The sequence below is a fragment of the Bison bison genome, unplaced genomic scaffold (genome assembly GCF_000754665.1).
Source record: "Bison bison bison isolate TAMUID 2011002044 unplaced genomic scaffold, Bison_UMD1.0 scf7180017864495, whole genome shotgun sequence".
Classification (NCBI taxonomy): Eukaryota; Metazoa; Chordata; class Mammalia; order Artiodactyla; family Bovidae; genus Bison; species Bison bison.
The window spans coordinates 1,136,587-1,162,455 of NW_011495054.1; the positions used below are offsets into that span (position 1 = coordinate 1,136,587).

General features: G+C 47.6%; 1 protein-coding gene across 4 annotated transcripts in view; it reads left to right on the forward strand.

The window, feature by feature from the left end:
- The window catches only part of NOS1 (nitric oxide synthase 1 (neuronal)), a 195,272-nt gene that overhangs the window by 19,155 nt on the left and 150,248 nt on the right, over positions 1–25,869 (forward strand). The window contains exon 1 of one of the 4 annotated variants that reach the window (XM_010828541.1): positions 4,177–5,042. The exons of 2 other annotated variants lie outside the window; for them this stretch is intronic. The gene's annotated coding sequence lies outside the window, so the exon portion shown is untranslated. Of the gene's footprint in view, positions 1–4,176; positions 5,043–25,869 lie in introns of those variants that run through there. One more of the 4 variants, XM_010828543.1, reaches the window with a different exon arrangement.

A 25,869-nucleotide genomic window follows, 5' to 3' on the forward strand; every position in this document is an offset into this window, starting at 1 on the left:
CCTCCAGGGTGTCACAAACAAGTTGGGGAGGCAGACGTATGCATAAGAGAAGGCAGCCGTGCCTGGTGTCTCTTGCAGGCATGGGCCAGGGCCAGGGCCAGGGGGATTTGGGGGAAGAGGAAGAAGCTGTGGTATAGATGGGTAGTGAGAACAGTCCTTGGGATCCCCAGTCGCAGCTGCCAGCCCCAGAACACAGAGCAGAGTAACCTGATCAGGGCTAGAAATCTCTCCTTGGTATGAAGAGACCAAGGGAGGGTGTGTGTGTGGGTGTGTGTGGCAGGGGAGGTTGCCTAACCAGCCGAGATCACAAGGCTCGAGGTTTGTGACAGCCACAGAGTCACGGGATCCATGCAGGAGGCGCCACCTGAGATGGGAATGGCATCTCTGGCCTCGCCTGGCCCTGGCCATCGGGGAAAGGGCAGGAGTGAAAATAGCCCAGGACCGTCAGGAGCTGCAGGCTAGGGAGGACTTCAGGAGGGCACCTGCCCTGCCTCCGACCTTGTCACCTCTAGAGAAACCCCAGCCCAGACACATTGCTTAAATAGTAAAAAAACTGAAAACAGCCTGAATAACAGGTGGGAGGAAAGTATGTTGAGTGTAATGCAGTCTCTTTGAGAATACAGCCATGTATTTTATTATTTTTAAAATTTTTATCAGAGTCTAGTTGCTTTACAATGTTGTGCTCGTTTCTCCTCTGCAGCAAAGTGATCAGCCGTCTGTATACACATATCCCCTCTTTTTTGGATCTCCCTCCCATTTAGGTCACCACAGAGCACAGAGCAGAGTTCCCTCTGCTGGATAGTAGGTTCTCATTTGTTATCTATTGTTTTTAATGGTTATTTATTCATATTACTTATTTTGGCTGTGCTGGGTCTTCGTTGCAGCACGAAGCCTTCTCTAGTTGCAGGGCGTGGGCTCTCTAGTTGTGGCACTCGGGCTTAGTTGCCCCTCAGCATGTGGGGTCTTAGTTCGCCGACCAGGAATCAAACCTGCGTTGGATTCTTTACCACTGGCCCACCAGGGAAGTCCCTAGTTATCCGTTCCACACATAGTATCAATAGTGTGTGTGTGGTCAATCCCAATGTCCCAGTTCATCCCGTCCACCCTTTTCCCCTCAGCATCCATACGTTTGTTCTCTAAGATGAATACAGCCAGGTTAAAGAACTAGTCTAGAAAAGAAAAGCGTTCACATGACAAGACCTCAAACACATCCGCAGAGTGGGAAAAATGTATGGACTAAGGTGATAATATCCCCATATATTTAAATATGTGTATATAAAAAATTACGCTATATATTTACTTTATCGATATACATACTTGTTTCCATCAGTATAAAGCAAATTTGGAAAGACACGGGAAACTCACAGCATAGAATTCCTCTGGGAACAAGAATGTTCAGGATATGTGATACCTAGAGTGGGTCACTTTCTTAGAAAGATACTGTTTCTTTAATAATTTGTTCATTTGTCTGGGGCTCTGCTGGGTCTTTGTTGCTGCATGGAGTTTTCTCCAGTGGCAGTCCGTGGGCTTCTCGTTGCGGGGCCTTCTCTTGCTGCTGAGCGTGGCCTCTGGGGCGTGCTCTTCCAGTGGCTTCCTAGTTCTGGCTCCCAGGCCCTAGAGCACAGGCTCAGTGTTTGTGGCACCCTGGCTTATCTGTTCCGTGGTGTATGAGACCTTCCCAAACCAGGGATGAAACCCATGTCTCCTGCGTTGGCAAGCAGCTTCTTTACCACTGAGCCACCAGGGAAGCCCCAAGAGTGGGTCATCTTTCTAACACTACCCACCTCTACAGGGCAAAATATTTTCTGTAATAGCAAGCATTATTTTCAGGGCTTGTTCTTGGGTTTTTAAACCAAAAATGTTTAAAGAAATACATTTCAATGTATTCAAATTCAGTAAAATAGGTCATGAATAAACTAAGAGACATTTGTGTTTGTGTTTGACAAAAAACATTTGTGTTTGACAAAAAAACCCAGAAATTTTACATCTAACAATTTGTACTCCATTTCACTGTCTTACATTTTAAACGCAAATTAATTTCAAACACTGCTGCACGCAGTGGCAAAGAATAGCAAAACTGCCTATAATCACTGTTTAGTTTGAATCTATGGTTTAAACATAGGAATATATATTCTCTCAGAAGCTGGAGACACAAATTAAGCCCAAAGTGGCTTTGAACAATTCCGAGCTGTTGGGAATGTTTGAACTTTCAAAACAATTATGTGTAGCTGAGTTTGCCTGTGTCAGGGGCCAGTGTATAATTGAGGGGTTCACTGATTTAGCTTCCATAGGATACTATGATCATTAAAGCATGAGTAACAAAAATGGGCTAATTTGAAGCTTATTATTAAACCTTAACAGCAATGCAGCAATGGTTTAGAACCTAAAACACTTTCTTGTGGAGGAGTATTTGATCACTGACTAGAATCAGTGAATACATAGTTCGTGGTGATAATAAAAAGCAGACCAACTTAGCTTTACTGTAAACTTTTCTACAGACAGCTCAGTTCATTATTTTATGCTTACAGGGTGGTCCACCCCCTCAGCCCAACACTTGGTATCCCATTGCTAGGGAAGGCTGGTAGGGACCAGGGTCAGGGCTGGGGGTGTCAAAGGAGACTTCAACTCTACCCATAATATTCCGATTTTTCGAGCATGGACTCTGAAGTCAGATTGCTGGGTTTGAATCCTGACCCCAAGATTGTATGACCCTGGGCAAATTACTTTATCTCTCTGGTCTTGTTTTCCTCATCTGGAACAGGGAGCCAGTAATACCTATTTCACAGAGGAGCAGTGAGAATGTCATAAAATTCATAGAATTACCATCTGGCCTATGGCACATGCTCAGTAAATGTTAGCCATGTTTCTAGAGGACAATGTGTTCATACAGTAATAATGTAAGTTTTAAAGTATATGCCTAAATATATTCTTATCATACGACCCAGCAATCATACTCTTGATACTTACTCAAATGAGTTGAAATCTTAGGTCCAAACAAAAGCCTACAGACAGATTTTATAGCAGCTATATTCATCATTGCCAAAATTTGGAAGCAACTAAAATGTCTTTCAGTAGGTGAGTAAACAAACTGAGGTACATCCAATGGAATATTATTCAGCACTAAGCAGCAATGAGCTCTCAGGCCATGGAAAGATCAGGAGGAAACTGAAATGCATGTTACTAGGTGATAGAAGCCAATCTGAAAAGGCTACATACTGTCTGATTACAATTATATGACATTCAGGAAAAGATTTAAAATTCAGAGACAGTAAACAGATCAGTGGCTTCCAGAGATTAGGGAGGAGGGTGGGATGATTAGGTGGAGCGCCGAGGGTGTTTAGGGCTGTGGAACTACTCTGTGATACTGTAATGATGGATGCATGTCATTATGTTGCTCTTCAGTCTCTCAGTCCTGTCTGACTCTCTGCAGCCCAGCAGATTTCCCTGTCCTTCACTATCACCCTGAGTTTGCTCAAACTCATGTCCATTGAGTCTGTGATGCCATCCAACCATCTCATCCTCTGTCACCCCCTTCTCCTGCCCTCTATCTTTCCCAGCATCAGGGTCTTTTCCAATGAGTTGGTTTTTTGCGTCAGGCGACGTCAGCTTCAGCATCCGTCCTTCTGGTGAGTATTCAGGGTTGATTTCCTTTAGGAATGACTGGTTTGATCTCCTTGCTGTCCAAGGAACTCTTAAGAGTCTTCTCTAGCATCCCAATTCAAAAGCATCAGTTCTTCAGTGCTCAGCCTTCTTTATGGTCCAACTCTTACATTGTTGTTATACATTTGTCCAAACCCATTGAATGTCAACCCATGGACTCTGGGTGGTAATGACGTGTCTGTGCCGGCTCATCAGTTTGACAAATATCCCACTCTGAAGAGGGAGGTCAGTGGTGGAAGAGGCTGTGTGTTGGGGGAGGAGGGGTTGGCAGGAGGCATATGGGAACGCTGTACTTCCCATTCAGAGTAAATGTAAAATAAAACCTTAAAGCGTGTGTCTAGAAGAAAGGCCAGAATGCCAAAATGTTAATTAAGATTAATGCTGGGTGGTCAGATTATGCAGGGTAGTTATTGTATTTTATTCTTTGTATTTTTAAAAATTTATGACCTGCCCCACCTTGAGACTGGGAGGCTGGGAGAGGGTCTCTCTGAGGCCTCAGTGGCTGAAATAGCGTCAGCCCTCAGTGCACCCTTCTGCTTTGGGTCTGAAGCTTCCAGCCGTGCTCAGGACAGCTCTGACCTGGCCTATGGAACTCTTCAGTGTGACCCAGGAGGCAGCTTTTCTCTTTGAGTAGACTTTCTTTGGGGTTGGACAACACAGGGAGAAGACCACCTGCTGAGAGGCTAGAGGGGTCTCAGGGCACATTGGCAGAGGGACGGGGAGAAGCCTCGAGGTTGGGAAGTCTCAGGATGGAGAAATAGGGATGGAGACTGGACAGGAGCCTGCCTGGAGTGCTGACCTGGGTGCCTATCCATCTGCCTTTCCCTGCCTTTGTCCATCCATCCATCCATGCATTCATCCACCCATCTACTCACCTTTCTATCTGCCTGACTGCCAGTTCCTCCTCTCAAGCATCCACTTCATTCATTCATTTATTCCACAAGTATTTATTGAGTACTTACTATGTGCCTAGTACTATGCTAGGCCTGGGACATTGGAACAGACACAGTCCCCGCCCTCCCAAGGCTGACATTCTAGTAGGGGACACAGCAATAACAAGTAAACAAACAGCCAAATATATAATCGCTAGCTGGGCCAAGACTCTGGGGAAGATAACCAGGCTGCTGCCTGTCTGTCCATCTGGCTGGCCGTCCATCTGCCAGTACTCCAGCCTGTCCTTACGCTTCTCCTTCAGTCCTGCTAACAGCCTGGGCCAGAGGTCCTGCTTCAGCAGAAGCTTCTTTCCAGAACTCTCCTTCACCCTTGCCTCAACTGGTACAACCTGTTAAAGGGTAGAGATTTCTAGTATCTTTCTGTGGATACCCCATGCAGGACCTGGAATCCTGTTCTGACAGCAGACGAGACGGTGGGTTCCTCCTGGGGTGAGTGAACTGTCTCGGCCCCCCCACACCCCCCACCCCAGCTGCAGCCCCAAAGCCTCCCACACAGCCACAACATCACAGGCACAGCTGGGCCTGGGAGACAGGGCTCCGGGGACGCACCTGGGCTGATTCTCACAGCCCAGAACCCTGGGGGCAGGGCTCGCAGAGGCCCTGGGTCAGACTTGGTCAGCATCAGGCTGCCAGGAGCCTGTGGACAACCAGGCCAGAGGTGTCCTCAGGACCTGCCGGCTCTGAAGAGAGGAGGAGACAGAAGCGGAGGCGGAGAGGAGGAGACTCGAAGGGTCTCAGCGTCCTCAACAGGTACAAGGCCCAGGCAGGGAGGAGCCCAGCCAGTCGGCCTGGTATGGGAGGCCTTCTGCCAAGACTCCACACGGCCCCCAGGGAGGCCCTGCCTGGGTACCAGCCACCCTTACAATCCCGGGCAGCGTCCGGATTTGGTGAAGGAAATGGCCCATTGTGGCTGGAGGGGCCAGGGCAGGCTTGAATGGGCAGGAAAGAATGAGAAAGGCGTTCCTAGCAGTGGCCACAGCAGGAACAGGGCGTTTGACAAGGATCCAGAGCACCCTCATTTCCTGAGGCTCCTGGTATATGGAGAAAGGAGGAAATTTCAAAGCAGAGTTTAAAAATTCTCCACTATATGTTTAATGATTGCAGTGAACCAATACAACTATATTTAACAACCACCAAACACACTGGCCAGAAGAAAATGACAGGATTTTTTAAAAATATGAATTTATAGTGTTCTATGAGCAGAAGTTAAAAGTTATTTGATGAATGTCATCTACTTGAGATCCTATGGCTGTGTCTTGGTGACTGTATGAATGAGCACTCTTGGAGACCACGTTAGGTGACTGAGTTTGGGGCTCTTACTCGCTGAAGAATAAAACCTGTGGTGGGTCATTAGGGAGACATGTGGGATTCTGGTGGGGTGCCCAGGAGATGTGGTTGGATGAGGCAGGGCACTGTGGGAGGATGGAGGAAGCATCTCACCGAGCCTGGGGCAACTAGGGGAACTTCCTGGAGGAGGTGGCTCTAACCTGGGACCTGAACGATGATTAAGCATGAACCCGGTGAGGAAGGGTGGAAAGGAGGTACCAGGAGGAAAGAACAGCAGAAACTGATCAGATGAGGCTAGAGCCCTTGGTATGAGAACTGAGGATGGAGAGGTGGGCAGGCAGGTACAGACAAGGAAGCCCTCTCTAGCATATTCAGAAATTGGAACTTTAATTCCTACAGTCAGTTCAGCCAAACTTTATTTGTGAATATTGTCAATGTGGTTTTTAAAACTTGCATACATCTATGTTCCTTGTAGACAAACGGAAAAGTATGGGAAAGCAAAATGATCAGGACTGTTTGTCATTAGGAGTGTGAAACTACACAGGTGTTGGGATGGGGTGGCTCTTTCCCTCCCTCCAAAATAATAGCATTAAAAATCATGACTGCCGTTAATTGAGAGCATCAGAACTAAATATATAGCAGATAATGTATATATGACTATTTAGTATTTAATATAGTATATGTTATTATATATATTTACATATATATATTTAAGTTGTCTATTGCTGCATAAAGTCACTGCAAACTTAGTGGCTTATAAGAACACACAGATGTGATCTCTGTTTCTGTGGGTCAGTAATCCCAGCATAGCTTAGCTGGGTCCTCTGCTTCAGTGTCTCCTGAGCCTGAAATCAGGCTGTTAGCCTGGGTTTGGGTCTCATCCGAAGGTTCACCTGGGGAAGGACAGGTTTCCAGGCTCCTGTGTTTGTTGAAAATAGTGAGTTTCTTGAGGGTTGGTGGACTGCGTGCCTGTGGGATTCTCCAGCATGGCTATTGACTTCATCAAAGTGTGTAAGCTGAAAAGGCAATAGAATCTGCTCTCCGGTTGGAAGTCACACTCTTCTTCTTTTTTTTTTTTTAAATTTAAATATAGTTGTTTTACCATGTTGTGTTAGTTTCTACTGTAAAGCAAGGTGAATCAGCTATGCGTACACATATGTCCCCTATTTTTTGAGTTTCTTTCCCATTTAGGTCACCATGGTGCACTGACTGGGCTTTCCTGCTAGCTCAGCTGGTAAAGAATCTGCCTGCAATGCAGGAGACCCCAGTTTGATTCCTGGGTCAGGAAGATCCCCTGGAGTAAGGAATAGGCTACCCACTCCAGTATTCATGGGCTTCCGTGGTGGCTCAGATGGTAAAGAATCTGCCCGCAATGCAGGAGTGCCCAGATTGACCCCTGGGTTGGGAAGATCCCCTGGAGTAGGGCATGGCAACCTTCTCCAGTATTCTTGCCTGGAGAATTCCATGGACAGAGGAGCCTAGTAGGGTACAGTCCATGGGGTTGCAAAGAGTTGGACATGACTGAGCGACTAAGCACAGCCCAGCACAGCGCAGAGCACTGAGTAAGGTTCCCTGAGCTGTACAGTAGGCTCTCATTAGTTACCTGGGAGTCACACTCCTGCGTAAACAAATTGCTGGACTGACATCTCATCACCTTTTCTGTATTCTGTTAGTTGAAAGCACATCACAGGTCCTGCCCACCACTCAAGGGTCATGGGTTACACAAGGGGGTGGACGCCTGGTGGGAACCATCAAAGGCCATCCTAGAGTCTGTCCACCATAGGCTCCCATGATGGTTTCGAGAGGTCTCTCTCCATACCCCCACTTTATAAAAGAGGAAACTGAGGCTCTGCGAAGTAGGAGAAGAAGCTGCCAGGCTGACTTCCCATGTACATCTAAATCTTATTCTTTATCAGCAGACTCTGAAATTGTGTTTAATGTCCGACAGTCCAGTGCCTACAATACACAAAGGACAGCACTAGGCACTAGGATACAGAAATAATTAGACCAAGGTGCCTGTGTTCAAGCAGCCTCTAGCATGTTGTTGTTGTTCAATCGCTAAGTCATGTCCGACTCTTTGTGACCCCATGGACTGCAGCCCACCAGGCTTCCCTGTCTTTCACTATCTTCCGGAGTTCACTCAAACTCATGTCCACTGAGTCCGTGATGCCATCCAACCATCTCATCCTCTGTCGCCCTCTTCTCCTCCTGTTCTCAATCTTTCCCAGAATCAGGGTCTTTTCCAATGAGTCAGCTCTTCACATCAGGTGGCCAAAGTATTGGAGCTTCAGCTTCAGCATCAGTCGTTCCAACAATATTCAGGGTTGATTTCCTTTAGGATTGACTGGTTTGATCTCCTTGCAGTCCAAGGGACTCGCAAGAGTCTTTTCCAACACCACAGTTTCAAAACATCAATTCTTTGGTGCTCAGCCTTCTTTATGGTACAACTCTCACATCTGTACATCAACACTGGAAAAATCATAGCTTTGACTATATGGACCTTTGCCAGCAAAGTGATAGCTTTACTTTTTAATATGCTGTCTAGGTTTGTCATAGCTTTCCTTCCAAGGAGCATGAGTCTTTTAATTTCATGACTACTGTCACCATCCACAGTGATTTTGGAGCCCAAGAAAATAAAATCTGTCACTGTTTCCCCTTCTATTTGCCATGAAGTGATGGGACTGGATGCCATGATCTTAGTTTTTTGAATGTTGAGTTTTAAGCCAGCCTTTTCACTCTTCTCTTACACCGTCATCAAGAGGCTCTTTCATTCCCCTTTGCTTTCTGCCATTAGAGTGATATCATCTGCATATCTGAGATTATTGATATTTCTCCTGGCAATCTTTATTCCAGCTTCTGATTCATCCAACCTGACATTTCACATGGTGTATTCTGCATATAAGTTAAATAAACAGGGTGACAGTATATGGCCTTGTCGTACTCCTTCCCCAATTTGGAACCAATCTGTTGTTCCATGTCCAGTTCTAACTGTTGCTTCCTGACCTGCATACAGGTTTCTCAGGAGACAAGTAAGGTGGTCTGGTATTCCCATCTCTTTAAGAATTTTCCACAGTTTGCTGTGATCCATGTAGTCAAAGGCTTTTGTATAGACCGTAAAACAGAAGTAGATGTTTTTCTGGAATTCTCTTACTTTCTCTATGATCCAACAAATGTTGGCAATTTGATCTCTGGTTCCTCTGTCCTTTCTAAACCCAGCTTGTGCATCAGCAAGTTCTCAGTTTACATACTACAGAAGCCCAGCTTGAAGGATTTTAAGAATAACCCTACTAGCATTAAAAACGAGCACAACTGTATGGTAGTTTGAATATTCTTTGGCACTGCCCTTCTTTGGGATTGAAATGAAAAATGACCTTCTCCAGTCCTGTGGCCTCCATCATATTAGAGAGCAAAGACAGGCATTAAAATAAGTTTCACTTCAAGTAAATGAGTGATTAGTAGAGATATGCCCAAGCAGATGATCTTATAGAGAAGGGAATAATTCATTGAACTGAGGGCAGGGAGGAGATCAAGGAAGTCTTCCTGGAAGAGGTGGTATTTGAGTGACATTCAGAGCCATTTTGTAACATAAGAAGCTGTGGCTTCAAAAGCATGAGATGGTTTGCTCTGCCTGGGTAGGCACTGGCATTCTTTTATTCACCCTTTCCCTCCTTCACACATGCAGCATGCATTTATTGAGCACCTGCTGTGTGCCAGGCCCTGGGTACAGTGCCCTTAGACGTCATATGCTGTCAAGCCCCTGTAACAGCCTTGTTGAACAAGAAGTATGCAGGGTGTGTGTACTGTGTGCAGAGGGCGGCACTAAGCAGGGAACACCCCCCTCCAACCTGCATGGAGCTTGCACACTTGACGGTCAGACAAGGCAGGGCCTCCTTTGGAGATCACCCCCAACCAGAGGTGACATGGGGGGTGTACGAGGTATTAAAAAAAATAAAACTGTTGACAAAGTGTGCGCCACTGTCTTCTCAGCATCCGTACCTCTGACCACCTCCTCTTTGCACCTGCTCCATAACTCTGACTCAGGACTGTTTCTGAGTGTCTGGGGGCTTCAGCTCTTGAGAGAAGGATTCTGACTGGCTGGCTGGATTTGGAGCGCCAGCCTCCATCACAAGTCGCAGGCTTGCACGTGGGGTGTGGTGGCAGGCACAGTATCTGGCACCCTGTTCATAAAAAACAACTACGTCTGCACATTCCTCCTCTTCTCTTCTAGTTCTTTCCCTGATTGTCTGCAGCAGGCGCGCTTCTAAGCTCCATGTCCCATGCACGTTCACCAAGGCTCCGTCCCTGTGTGCACAGCTACTCTCCATGCACACTCACTCCCAACAGCCAGAACCTGGTTTGCCTGGGAGAGAACCTGAGTGCCCAGGAATTGACATCCTCCTGGGGTGACCCCTATCCAGTGATTGAGGAGTGTAGCACCCTCGTGTCCTAATAGGGACAACTCCGGGGTGTTAACAAATCCTCTCTCGGTCACCTTCCCTCCCTGGTTCCTCCTTCCCACTCTCCCCTTCCACTCTTCTTCTTTTTCTTTTAATATTTATTTATTTTGCTGTGCTGAGTCTTCATTGTGGCAGGCAGGTTCTTTCAGCTGTGGCTTGGCATGTGAACACTTAGCTGCATCATGTGGAATCTAGTTCCTTGACCGGGGATGGAACCTGGGCCCCCTGCATTGGAAGCTCAGAATCTTAGCCACTGGACCAGTGGGAAACCCTCCCCGACCACTTTTCATGGAGACATTTCCCATAAATCAGTGCCACCCAAATCCTCATCTCAGGGTCTGACGCTGGGGAACCCAACCAAAGACAGTATCTCTTTCCATCTCAGCCTCCCAGGGGCCCCTCCCTCGCATCCTCACCCTCCCCATCGCCCCTCCCCTCTCTGCCTTCCCCTCCCGGACAACCCCCTCAGGCACCTCCACCACCAACTTGGAAGCAGATGGCATCATCTGGGCAAGAGAGCTCCCTCCACAGTGACTGATGGTTCTTGATTGGGCAGTCGGTATTTTTAGCATCCTATCTCTACTTTCTGCTGTCCTCCAGGATGGAGGAAGTTCAGCCCTGTTCTTTGGGCATCAGAGGGTGGCCATGTCAGTGGGTTTTCAGTTGGAGACAATTTTGTCCCCTGAGGGACACTTGGCAGTGTCTGGAGACATTTCTAGCTGTCACAACTGGCATCTAGTGGGTAGGGGCCAGGGGTACTGCTAAGCATGTTGCAATGCACAGGACAGCCCTCCACACCACCACCACCGCAAAGAATGATCCCTAAGGTCAGTAGCGCTGAGGTCAAGAAACCCAGGGCTGTGTGTTTCTCTACTTCTTTTAACTTTTTTAAAATTTAAATTTATTTATTTTTAATTGGAGGATAATTGCTCTACAGTATTGTGTTGGTTTCTGCCATATATCAACATTTTAACTTTTTTTTAACCTCATCTTCTCTTGAAAAGATGACTTTATTTATTTATTTGATTGTGGCCAGATCTTAGCTGTGGCATGTGGAGTCTTTTAGTTGTAGAATGCAAACTCTTAGTTGCAGCATGCAGGTTCCAGTTCCCTGACCAGGGATTGAATCCAGGACCCCTGCATTGGGCACGCAGAGTGAAGTCCTTCTTCTAACTCTTTGTTACAGTATCAGGATATCACACCCTCCTCTTGTAAATATCAATACAAGAAGAGCAGTCAAGAGGTCATGTGTCCTGCTGCCTGGGACTTATAATCAGAGAAAGGCCCAGGAGAGATATCACCTAACACGATGCTGATGCTTAATGCTGTGCTAAGCCTGTAGCAAGCTGGTTAAAGCATTAGCAATCCTTTGCTGTTTTTAAAAACTCCCCACTTTAAGAATTGAAAAAAATGAGGCTCTGAGAGGGAGAGTGACTGTTGAGTATCACAGTTGAACCTGGCCTTGTCTCCAAAGCCCATCCACTGAAACACTGCTAGATCGTATCAGTGATACAATAAAATGGTTGCTTTTTATTGGGGTTGCTATTTTATGGGGAACACCTCCATATGTTCATTGCACAGGAGGCATCCGGGTTCCCAACCTTGGAAGTCCCCAAGGGGACGGATCAGAAGACTGCATGGATGGAGACCCTGGCCTCATGAGGGAGTGAGGTCCTGACTCCATAGATGCTCAAGTCTGACAGATGTCGGGCCAAAAGAAACTGTCTCTCCTTGTGATTTATCAGTGAGCTTTGGCTGTGTAACAAACCACCCCAAAAGCAAATGCTTTTTTTAATTTTTAATCAGAGGATAATTGCTTTACAATGTTGTGTTGACTTCTGCCATATAACAACATGAATCAGCCATAAGTATATATATGTCCCCTCCTTCCTGACCCTGTCTCCCACTCCCTACCCCATCCTACCCCTCTAGGTTGTCACAGTACTGGGTTGAGCTCCCTGTATCATACAGCACCTTCCCATTAGCTATCTACTTTACATATAGTAATATGTATGTTTCGATGCTACTCTCTCAGTCCATCCCACCCTTTCCTTCCCCTCCCCTTCTGTGTCCACAGGGTCGTTCTCTATTCAGAGTCACTATAGAATTTTGCCATCTTGTGGGTCAGCAGTTTGAATCTGTGGTCAGCTCCCAAGTTGGCTGGGGGCTGGCTGATCTAGAAGACCTTTAGCTGAATGACTCGCCTCTGTTCCACCTGGTCACTCAACTTGTAGTGACTAGTCTGAGCTCATGTATGTGGCAGTGGCAGGATTTTAAGTGTGTGAGAGGAGATATGTGGCCTCTTGGTGCCTTTGCTGGTAACTGGGTATTGTCACTTCTGCTGCATTCTGTTGGTCAAAGCAAGTCACATGACCAGCCCAGACCCACAGGGTGGGGAAGTAGATTCCACCCAAAGTATATTATCACCATGCAGTCTCCTCTGATGGTGTTTTCCTTCCAGGCCAAGGTACCTATTTATGTAGTCGTCATGGTTGGTGGCATCAGCACTTAATCTGGCTCCACAAAGCTGTCAATTACTTAGCTATGTGGCCTTGGTCAGTTACTTAATTTCTCTGGGCCTCGGTTTTTTCATTTATATTATAGGGAAAAATGTACTCATCCTGCCTATTTCACAGGTTATCATAAAACTCAAATAACATAGTGGAGGGAGAAGGGGCTCTTATCCTATTACCTGTCCTTGAAACAGAAGGAGGCCCGGCTGCTCACATCAGGCACGTGCCTCTTTCCGCATGAGCCACGTCTCCTGCAATTTATCAGGAGCCAAAGCCTGACAAGCTCCTGGTGGATTCTCCATCAATCCTCCTGTCTCTTTTCCCAAGGAAAACCCAAGTGGTTTTACCAGAAACTCTTAGGCTCTTTTTCACTCAAGTTCAACTATTAAGCCTTGACTAAGAGCCCCGTTTATGGTTTCATTATTTGGTCTAAGAGCAAACATGGCGATTCTGTGACCTGGACTGGTCTCACTTAACCCCTCGCACCCAGTAGAGACTCTCCACCATTTAGTAAATACAGCCTGCACGCTCTGAGACATCTTATAGGCTGCAGGTTCTGAGATGGCGGGGAAGAGCTGTGTCCTCCTGCATGGGGCCAGGTCTGTGGAGGAATATCAGGCTGGCTCAGTGCATGGTCACCCTCCTGCAAGGGAGCCCAGGGATCAGCCAGCCTCCCACAATCCTGGGGAAACTGAGACCAGAGATGCAAAAAGAAAAACAGAATCATCCTATTTGGGGTAAGGGACCTTTGAGTTGTGGGACAAATGAACACTGTTATTTAGTTATGATGACTGACTGATCCCTATTATCGAATGCTGACTTTGTGACATGTCCCCTGCTCAAGGCCAGGGACCATTCCTGTGCCATTCACTGCCATACCCCCATACCTGGTGTCAGGCCCTGTCTAAGAGATCCAGGACAGTGTGTAGTGATCTCATTTAATCCTCCAACCACCCACCCAAGCAGGTACCATTACTACCACCCCTATTTTGAAGATGAAAAAACTAGGGCCCTGGGCATAGAAAGAATTCATCTACATCACACAGGTGCGAGGTGGCAGAGTCAAGACTCAGACTGGTTCTTTCTAGATCTGAAGTGCATACGCCCAGGACAACATAGCGACCCCTTCAACTCCGCTGGCTCCAAAGAGTCTAGACCTGTGGGCAGGACGTGGGAGGGGTACAAACAAAAACAGACAAAGCAGACAGAGGCCCTAGGGGTTCTTTCTGCAGGAGGGCCCAAGCCACTGTCCTCTCTACCGACTGCCAGTCAAATGCACCCTGCCCTTCTCTCCCCGTACTAGTGTGGCATGTTGCCAAGAGAACCAATTTCACCCTTTTGTGCTGGTTTCATACTTTTTACACCCTCGCTTGTACCAGGCACTGTGCCATGCACTCCCCCTGCATTAGTTTTCCAGCCTCAACACTAGGAAGATTCTGCAACCTTCCAAAGTGATCCAAATGTGAGGGCATCACTGGGATGCAAAGCCAAGATTTCCTCACTACCACCACCACCATCGTCATCATTATCATCGCAGTTTCCTTTCTGGCTTCTCACCATATGCCACTTAAACACAGGTTAAGTATTTTATGTGCTCAAATCCTCACATCAGCTCCCTGAGGTAGGGCTCCTTATGACTCCATTGTACAGAAGGAGAAACCGAGTCACAGAGAAGTGAAGTCACTTCCCCAAGATCACACACATAGTAAATGGCAGAACCAGGATTCGAACCCCCAAGCTGGCTAAGACTGGAGGCCATGGTCTTTCTCACTGTACTCCATCAATCCTCCTGTGGTCACTGAACCTGTTAACGATGCACATTACATGACATTGAGGGAATAGATTAATGCATGAATGCATGAATAAAAGAGGCCACTTCCAGGGACACCACCCCCTGACCCCAGTGACCAGAGACAAAAAGAGGGAAGGGGGCCTCTGTTTAAGTCTTAGTTTGAGAGCAGTTGGTTTCAAAGGCAGAGAACGGGACAGGGCTGCTGGAAAATCCCTGGGAAATGTTCACTGTGAAAGCATCATCCTCTTATTAAGCCCCTGGAGAGGGGCTTCTGCTGGCCAGTGCTCTGGGGTGCCGAAAACTTTCCTGGCTGGACAGGGAAGAGCAGGGGACTTTGGAGGTAGGTCATCACCCCTTGCCGGCAGAAAGGTCACCACGTGCTATGTTAGTGAGAACTTGTCAGTGACTCCTCAGTCCCCTGAGGAGGGCCTGATTCCACTTCTACCAGTGGAGTTGCCCAGAGCTTGGCAGAAGCAAGCCACCAAAGCAAGGCATGGCATGTCCATCAGGCCTTACAAACAGTCACTGCATAGCCAGGGCCCTCTGGAAAAAAAGCACAGTTAGGAAAACAAGGGACCAAATGGATATTTAAGACACCTCCTCTTCCCCCATTCCTTACAACAGAAGAGATCACTGCTTTCTCCTGGATGTAAGTTGTGTTAAATATTTGTCATTCTCTTTCTAACTTACTTCACTTAGTATGATAATCTCTAGATCCATCCATGTTGCTGAAAATGGCTTTATTTCATTCTTTTTATGGCTGAGTAGTATTCCACTGTGGGGCTTCCCTGATGGCTTGTGGTAAAGAATCTGCCTGCAATGCAGGAGACATGCGTTTGATCGCTGGGTCGGGAAGATCCCCTGGAAGAGGAAATGGCAATCCACTCCAGTATTCATGCCTGAAAAATCCCATGGACAGAGGAGCCTGGTGGCTACAGTCCATGGGGTCAGAAAGAGTCAGACATGACTGAGTGAGTAAGCATGAGCACAAGTATTCCATTGTATAGATGTGCCGCATCTTCTTTATCCCTTCCTGTGCTGATGGACATTTAAGTTGCCTCCATGTCTTGGCTATTGTGAGTAGTGCTGCTATGAACACTGGGATACATGTATCTTTTTGAATTTAGTTTGTCCAGTTATATGCCCAGGAATGGGATTGCTGGATCATACAGCAACTCTATTTTTAGTTTTCTGAGGGACTTCATTACTGTTTTCCATAGTGGCTGCACCAATTTACTTTCCCATCATTGTGTAGGAGGGTTCCCTTTTCTCCACACCCTCTCCAGCATCTATAGTTTGTAGACTGTTTTAATGATGGCCATTCTGACTGGTGTGAAGTGGCGCCTCACTGTCCTTTTGATTCATATTTCTCTAATATCCATTGCAGTTTTTAGTTCAGCAATTATGTTTTCATCTCTTCGGTCTTCCTTAATCTCAGATATGCCTCTTTCATGAATACTTGCTGTAGTTTCTTAAGGGTAGCATCCATTAGAGTTGTGCCAAGAATATGAGCTAAAAATTTAACCAAGTGTTTTTCTGATTTCTTTTAATCCCTCCCTCCCGTAAGGATGCGTCATCTTATTCTCTTGGATGCACCACCGTTCTGTAGTTTTCATATCATTCCTCTGCTTCCTTTCTAAGGGAGCTCTCTGCTGATAGGGTGTTGAATCGAGTTTTAGGATTGAGTTGACTTTTTCTAAGGTTATGCATCCTTTCGGTCCTTTCAGTCACAGTGGGAGTGAGAGGGAGTAAAACTGAAGTTGTTACAGAGGAACATTTCTGGTTTGGAATTCTAGGGACCTAGGAGAGCAGAGTGGAGTTTGCACCACACCGCCAGATTCATTAGGAAGCTTTGGGTCAAATAGTGTCTTGTCTCTGACAATTGTGGAATAGCTAAGGCAATACCCTTAACTCCTCTCCAAGCCCGGCTTTCCTCAGTGTCAGCCAGTCATGGCGATGCTAGCAGCTGACTGGCTTCCCCTTGGGGCTCCCCACAACACGGCAGCCCATACTACACCCTCCCAGAGGCACCAGCTAGAGCTAAACGAACTGCTTGGGACTTCCCTGGAGGTTCAGCAGTTAAGGCTCTGTGCTTCCAGTGCAAGGGGCACCAGTCCGATCCCTGGTTGGGGAACTAGCATCCCATATGCTGTGTGGCATGATCAAAAACAGGTTTTAAAAAGTCCAATAAGTGAGCGGCTTATTACTCCCCGTTCCTGACAGTGGTATGCTCTGGGGTCTCTTCTCCTAACTTGACAGTGACTTATTCTTTTTTCAAAAAAATTTTATTGGGATATAGTTGATTTACAATGCTGTGTTAGTTTCAGGTATACAGCAAAGTGAATCAGTTATATATACATCCACTCTTTTTAGATACTTTTCCTACATAGGCCATTACAGAGTATTGAATGGATGTCCCTATGCTGTACAGTAGGTCCTTGTTGATTATGTTACACATAGTATGCATGTGTGTGTGTGTGTGTGTGTATGTGTGTTTCCCTGTGCTATACAGCAGGTCCTTACTAGTAGTGACATTCTTTCACACATGACCTTCCATGGATCTGTTCAGACCTTCCTCCAATCTAATCCCATCTCCATGCTATTTTGCACAATTATCTTAAGTCTGGGGCATTATGAATGCCAACCTTCCCTAGTTTCTACCCAATAAAGGCTTTTCTCTAGCTTTTATATTCCACGGGTAATTTCAACAGATGTCCCAGAGAGAAACATGGGAGAGACATGGCTGCAAAAGCCACGCTCTAGCCCAGAAGTCTTTTCACCATTCCCTGGAGCCATAGGAAGCCGGCATCTAATTAAATAGAGATCAGCTCTCACCTGTTAACACACTCCTGTTTTTTATTACACAATCCAGAAACCTTCTTCTGAAATCTAAATTGCACCCATGACTAAGTGTGTGTTGATGTGTGGTCATGACCTAGGGCCTGTTTTACTGCTGAAACCAAGATACTTTCAGGTTTTGAGAAAAGGGGAAAGGAGCTACACGAGGATCCTGAAGCCTTGGAAGAGCTTTTGTTTATGAAGGAGGGGAGGTCTAGGGCCAGTTTCTACCTCAGAAGCAGCTTCCTTCTTCCCCAAGCACCTTGAAGTCAATGCTGAGCCCACTCCAGCTAGGTGAACAGCCCAGGCTTTGGTAAAATCATAGATTACAAGATCAGCCAACACTGATCTCCTTCCAGGCTCAGATACGTGTTTGCGGCAGCTCTGTCGAGTACATGCATTGACTATCCCATTCTACAGATGTGGAAACTGAGGCTCAGAAGGGTCCAGGGGTATGTGGCAGAGCCTAGATTTGAATCCACATTTTATCTCCTTTAATTCTCAGAGCAGACTGATGAGATGGGCATCATTATTTCCCTTTGAAGGTAAAACAGCTGAGACCCCAGAGAGTAAAATTGAGAGGCAGGTTCCCCGCCTCCTTGCTCAGGTACAGTGGAGCCCAGACTCCACCCAGGCAGGGGTGTAGGGACCTGCTGGGAGCTCTAGATGGAAGTGTGAATTAATGGGAGAGCTTGGGGACATGGCAGGGGGAAGGTGATGGTTGAAGCTTCTGGGGTGAGTAAGAGGGAGCCCAGGACAGAGAAAAGAGGAGGGATTGAGAAAAACCCTGAACAAAGAAACATGTACAGATCAACACAGGAAGAGGCATGCAGAGAGCCCGAGGAGGGGCAGGACAGGGCAGCAAGTGAAAACCAAAGGAGACTCTCCCAGAGGATGGGGGTCCTCAAAGGCCAGAGCTTCCCCTGGCAGAGTCTTGGCATAGAGCAGCTAATCCCCTGTGGAGGGGGAGCAGGATCACCCCCAGGGTTTATGAAACTCAGATGCCCAGGCCCCGCCCCAGAGGTCCTGAGTCAGTAGGTCTGGGACAGGCCAGGAAAGTTGTTCAGTCACTCAGTCATGTCCGACTCTTTTGCAACCCCATAGACTATAGCCCACCTATAGACTCCTCCATCCATGGGATTTCCCAGGCAAGAATACTGGAGTGGGTTGCCATTTCCTTCTCCAGTGGATCTTCCTAACCCAGGGGTCGAACCCAGATCTCCTGCATTGGCTGGTGGGTTCTTTACTGAGCCACCTGGAAACCCTACCCCCAGAGGGCAGGAATTTGCATTTCTACCAAGTTTCCACTTGATGTCCACTCACCTGGCCTGCATTCCAGAGGGCCAGCTTTCGTACGAGGAGGAAACATTAGCAAGGCTGGGGTTCAACGTGCTCAGCCGGATCCCTAAGCTTTTCTTCTCTGCTCCCCTCGCTCAGCCCTTTCTGCAAACTCCCCCAGACCCTCCATTTCTCTGTGGCTCAGGTATAAGTACACCCAGGAAAGCACACTCACCTTAAAGGCGCACACTTGATGGATATTTACATGGTTGTACATCTGTGTGTCCACCACCTAGATCAAGATGCAGAACATTCCCAGTGCGCCTGGCTGTCTTTCTCCTGTGCCCTATAATCAGTAACCTGCCCCAAGAGGTATTCTAGGAAGGAATAGTTCTTTTCTCTTGAGCTTCCCAAGATGCAATCACACAGTATACATCTCTTTGTGCCAGAGGCCCCTTCTTGATAGCTGACGGGTGTATTTTTTATTCATCACTCACTCTGAACCCTTGGTCCAGAAACCACAAGTGACTGCATCCATGAATGTTTCCTTGTGCCTCATCTCCTGTGTAAGACACAGCCTTCTACTTCTTTTCAGTTCTCAAAAAGGTCTTTCTTCCTTCTCAGTAAGAAGGTGTTTTTATTCCTGCATTTTGCAGATAATAAAACTGAGATTCAGAGGGGTAAGACATTTGTCCCAAACCCCACAGCCTGTAAGAAGCAGCCTCAGGTAGTTTGAATCCAGAGCCTGCCTTTAACCCTAAGCCCATCCTCCCTCCCTCCCAACAGAACCTTATAACCCAGCAGACAAGCATGACAGTGTTTTTTGACTGACTGACTGAAACAAACCCCTTCCCCGCAAAGCAACTGTTCTGTTGATCTTTGGAGTTGCTGCATTAGAAACAGCCTAGGTTCACTTCCCAGGGCTCAAAGCCAGGCCAGCTTTACTCATAGGGCAAACAATGGGATCATGTCGCCAGTGGTCTGGCCTCAGCCTGACTCACACCTGAGCTGGCCAGTTGGGGAGGCCGTGTCCTGGGGCCTGGAGGTTGGGCTCGGTGAGACATGTCCCCAGGAGCCACCAAAGGCCACAGCTGATGGTACTCTCTTGAAGCATCCTGGCACCTCTCAGGTTCCCCAGCTGAGATCCATGTGTGGCATTTAAAGTAGCCAGAAGCTCGAGACTGCTCTATTAAAACTGCTGAAGGGAACTTCGAGACAGCTGAAGAGCCAATAGCCTTTGTGCTAGCAGAAGAGACACAAAAGATGTCAAAAAAAAAAAATGATCGTTTTCTTTTTCTCCTCTAGTTTTTCAACACTGATTAAAAAGACAGAGAGAGAGGAAGAGTGGGGAAATGGGCCTATTTATAAATGAGGAGTGGTGTGAAGTTAATGATGACTCATATTTTAAATTGGTGTTTGACAAGAACAAGAAAGAACTGAAACCAGGACAATTAGGAATAATGAAGGGCTTAAAACACAGACAGCAAAGCAGGTGAGGGAAGGATCCCAGAAGGCCGTGCCTGGAAATGACTAGGAGTGTCTTCGGGGCCAGACTGGGGGTGGGTATCCCATAGGGGAGCCACCAGAATGATTCTAAACAGCTGATGCTGATGAGTGGGGCTCAGAAAGTCCAGTCAGACCACCAGCCTTGAATCTGCCCACTCCTGGCAAAGTCCAGCTTCTCCACGCTGCTCCAAGCACCTGACGTCCTTCCCTGGAGTCTTAAATGACCACCTTGCTGGTGCCTTTCCTTCCTGTCTCTGCGTCTTCCCAAGTCCATTCATCTCAGGCACCAGAGGAGTTCTGTCTAGAGACAAGGTGACTGCCATTCCCTTGTTCCAGATCCTTCTGTAGCTTCTCAGTGATTATCAGAGAAAATTTCAATGCCTCACCTTAATCTGCAAATTCTAATCTACATGATGAGCTGAATCTACCTGTCCTGCCTCATCTCAAGCCATGTGGGCCCTCACCTTGTCCCCATCAGGATTCTGGCATCCTCAAGCATACCACCTCTGTGCCAACCTCAGGACCTTTGCACATGCTCTCTCCTTTGTCTGGAATACTCCCATCTTCACATGAGAGGCAGGAGGACTCATTCAAGTTTAAGCTTCAAGTCAGAATAATGTTCCAAAATACCTAGCTGGAGGAAATCCCCTCTCATTCTCTTTCATTGCACCCTATGGCATTTCTTCTTAGCCCTTATCATGGCTTATAACGATAGCTTTTGTGCACTTGCTTGCTTTTATGTTGTCTAGTTCCTCCTTTGGACTAAAAAGGCAGGACTATGGATGATTTATCCGTGTACAACCCAGGATCTAATTCAATGAATTACACATAATAAACGAGACAACAACAATCCCATACAGTGACTCCAGTTCTGGCTTCAGGCACAGTTGGATCTAGGTGATTGCTGTCATCAGGAATCTTTCTCTGTTTACTTAGAACTGCTCTCCTCTATGCTATCTTCATTCTCAGGCAGGGTCTCCTTGGAGCAAGTTTTAGCAACTCTACTGGGAAAAGAGGGTCTCTTTTCTAATCACTTCAACCATGTTCAAGTGACCATTTATTCATTGGACACATCTTAACTGAGTGAGTCCTTAACTGGGTTTTGGCACTGTTCTAAGAACTGAAGAATCATCAGTAAACAGAGTCCTTGTCCTTTGGGGCTACGTTCCAGTTGGGGAGACAAACAATCAACAAGTCAGGATAATGAGTTCCCTAAACCAGTGATAACTGGGAGGGAGTTGGAGAGTAATGGGCAGGGGGTAGACAGGTGGGAATTCAGCTGATGTGCAGGGCCTCTGACTGCCCTGGCTGGAGGCTCCTGTTCCTCACCAGTCTCATGACAATGAGAGCAAGGGGAGGATTGTCCCAGAAGAAAATAATGAGATGTTCCCAGAACAGGGTGGGATAGAGACAGTCAGGCAAATCCAGGTGGTGTGTCCTCCTCAGACCGTGCAGGGAGTAGATTCAAGGACTCAGGACTCAGGATCACAGACCCTACACCAGGTCCTTGGAGGAGATTCTGGGCACCAGTGGGGAGAAGTCATTTCTGGCCTCATGACTTCTCGCCTCCAGGGTGGGACAGTGGCATGTTGTCATCAAGCAAGGGACCCTGGAACACCTGAGCATGTCAATATCTGACTCATCGAAGTAGATTCCAGGAGGCCCCTGAGACTTTCACAAGCATGAGGGAAGGATCTGGCAGCATCACAGATGCATGAGGCTCTGCCCCCATCATCCACCCAATTTCAGCCACACCATGCCTGATGCCGTGAGCTCCTGATGGGTGGGGGTTGGCAGTCCTGGTGATCACCAGCTATTGCACTGCATTCCTTCTCTGCTAAATGTTTCTCCGGCCTTAAGGTCGGTACACCCATGAGAGTGCACTGCCTCATCTGTTTTGTGGGTCTCAGAAGAGTGAGAGTTGAGATTTGCAATTTAGTGGGACTGAGGTGGTATTTACTCCTGAAAGGGCAGGTCCCAGAAACAGTTGTGTTTGGGAAGGAGGCCAAGCTTCAGGTTGGGTTTGTTTTCAGCAATCTTGGAAGAGTTTTCAGGTTTCTTCCATATTATTGGGAAGTCATCTGAGGTCCTGAGATTGGTGTCCAAGGGATTAGACATGTTGCTTTGTCTTCAAGAATACTGGGAAAGGAGTGACACCTGGTTTCATCTCAAATGCCATCTCAGAGGGGTTGGTAATGGCTGCCTGGACCACTGTGTTGAGCACAGATACAGGATCAGGAGGAAAGTGTACTGTGAGCCACTAGTAATGTCTGCCAGGGACACAGGAAGAGTGGGTGGTGTACACATGCCAGATATTTACCACAGCTGATCAAATGGACAACATTGTGCTTCCTAGAGAAAAATGCCCCACTAGAAATAGATGCAGAGTGGTAACAGGGGTTGTCCCAAGGTCACATGCCACAGTAAAGAGCAGAGTCTGAGATCAGACCACTCCTGGCTCCACCACCTGTCTTCTGTGTGACCTTGGGCAAGTCACCTACCTCTCTGAGCCTGTTTCTCCTTTTCATTATTGTAGCAATGCCATCACTGCTATCACACAGGCGTTTTAAAGGATTAAATGGAATCATATATGCAGAACGATTCAGTGAGCCCTGTTTCCCTTCTTCCCATCCTCTCCCCACCTGCAGCCATCCATCCTGAGGAGGTGGGAAGTCAGACAAGGGAGGAAGGACACCCTGGCATAACTGGTGAGGGCATGTGCAAAGGGGCTAACCTGGAAATGAACTGAAACTGGAGTAATTGGGGAGCAATAGAAAGTTGGAAAACAAAAAACAAAAAACAAAAAACCCAAAGCTTGTCCCACTGCACCCTGGAGAGGCTGTGGGGAGTGGTGGTTTAGAGCCAGACCACACAGAGTTAAGCCCAGCTCTTCCTCAAACATCACCTCTTGCTGGAGGTGTATGACATCACCGCTCATGTCTCAGTTTTCTCATCTGTAGAATGGGAGCACCAAAAGCCCCTTCCCCCAGGTGGGCATGTCAATTAGATGAGATCTAAGGAAAGTCCTGGCACAGTGCCTGGCATACAGCAAATACTATTAAGAGGGGTATTATTATTATTATCTGACAAGCATTTGCTCCCTCTGGATCCTGGAAGCCCAGCACTAGGCTTCGTTTTTACATATCTATACTTGGTTGTTTATTTGTATGGCTGCGCCAGGCCTTAGCTGTGGCACACAGGACCTTCGTCTTCTTTGCATCATGCGCGATCTTCAGGTGCAGTATGTGGGATCTAGTTCCCCAACCAGGGACGGAACCTGGACCCCTGCTTTGGGAGCATGGAGTCTTAGCCACTGGACCACCAGGGAAGTCCCTCTAGGCTTCCGTCTGACACGTCATCGCCACATGAAAATGGGGGACACTGAAGAAATCACCCGAGGAGAATTCCTCCAGCTCCGCCCAGGAGATGTACCCTTCCTGCTGTCTGGGGTTGGAGGACCTCAGAGGGCGCCGGGTGGCCACGCCACACGGAGGCTTCTGAATCCCATCCGGGCAGATGGCGTCCCCCGGGTCCTTCACTAATTATCCTACAGCAGAACCTTGCCACTTCCCACTCTAATGCCTCATAATCAGCCAAGAAACCTCGCAATCCGCTATTTGGAAACTATTAGCCCAGTTCACGGCCTCTGCAGCATCAATTAACGTGGACGTGGACATAAATTATGGGGAAGCAGGGACGGACCCAGGGGATGAGGTCACAGCAACCATGAACCTCTGGCTCAGATGAGAGTCCCTGGGAAGGAGACTGACAGTGGGGATCCTTCACCCTTCAATCACACAGGTGGGGGCCACTTTCCACTAGGGGGGCCTCCAGAGACCCAGTCAGAGGCCTGTGGCCAGGGCCTCTGAGTTCAGCTCCTGGTCATCCAGGGCTCAGACAGACCACCTCAGCCATCCCCCTGCCTCCACTCAGGCTGTCCCAGCACCCTCCTCAACCTAAGAGGAAGCTGCTGCAAACCCATTGATCTCTGGTTCTCTTGGGACCAGTCTCAGCTTTGGCGGACCCTTGGGAAAGACAACATGGATGACCTTCGCCAACCCTGGCACAGGCTAAGGATGTTTCTTGAGCGAGAAAGGGCTCCCTGGGCCCATTTCTCAGAAGACTGACTCAAATTTGTTGGGAGGCAAATGTTCACTGAGCAGGCCCACTCTGGCAAGTCCCAGTTTGGCCCAGTATTGGCTGTGTGACCATGCACACATCTCTTAAACTCTCCCAGCCTCAGTTTTCACATCTGCAAACTGGGAATTTGAAATCTCAAGTGGACCGATGGGCTCAACACTGTGTACTTTGGTCTTGAGAGGTTCAGTTGGCAGTTTCTGGAGTAATAGTTAACAGAAAAATAGCAAATCCCTTAGAGGGCTTCAGAGCTAGCAGAACACTTTAAAAACCACAGTCCCAGGACTTCCTCGGCAGTCCAGTGGTTAAGACTCCACCTTCCAATGCAGGTTAAATTCCTGGTCAGGGATCTAAGGTCTCTCATGTTGCCAGGTACAGCCAAAAATTTTTTTAAATAAAGAAAAAATAAAACTGTAGTCCTCATGGACCCCCCTCAGTGGGTGAGGCAAGACAGAAGACTAGCAGTCATCTCCAGGTTCCATTGCAGGAAGATCCACTTCCCAGCTAGTCAGCGGGTCTCTGCAGTGTGGGTCTGGCCGCCTGTTGCCAGGAGACATCAGCTCCTCACCACAATGCAGGGCTCTCCAGCGTCAGCTCCTGGCTTTCTCCCCAGTTTCCCCCAGGGCAAAGACTCCAAGAGAAAGAACCAAGGTTAAATGCTTTTCAGGCATTGTCTCATTTAACCATCTCTAAGGCAAGGACAGGAGAAGGAAAGAAGAGAGAAGCGTCTATCTTTTCAGAACCAAATCTAGGAAGTGACATCCATTGCTTTAGCCGGGTTCTCTTGGTTAGAAGCAATCACTAGGTCCCAGCCACACTTCATTGGGGGAGGATTCAGAGGGATGCAAGGATGATTACTGGGAGGCAGGGTCATTGGCGACACCATGGGGCTTCCTACCCCAGAGAGACAGCATCCTCACTGAATGCCAGGTACTAGATTAAATGCTTTGCAGGCATCAGCCATTTAATCCTCACCACGGCCCCCTAGGCTAAGTCTTACCCACCCCTTGGCAAGGGATGAGCAGAATGAATGGTCATCCAACAGAGAAAGACAAACTACCCCTTAAAAGATGGGGGTGCTGATAAGAAAGGAAAATGCATACTAAAAGGGAAAAAAAGTCTTCCAAATACTGTTCAGTTCAGTCGCTCAGTCGTGTCCAGCTCTTTGCGACCCCATGAATCGCAGCACGCCAGGCCTCCCTGTCCATCACCAACTCCCGGAGTTCACTCAGACTCACGTCCATCAAGTCGGCGATGCCATCCAGCCATCTCATCCTCTGTCATCCCCTTCACTTCCTGCCCCCAATCTCTCCCAGCATCAGGGTCTTTTCCAATGAGTCAACGCTTCGCATGAGGTGGCCAAAGGACTGGAGTTTCAGCTTCAGCATCATTCTTTCCAAAGAACACCCAGGGCTGATCTCCTTCAGAATGGACTGGTTGGATCTCCT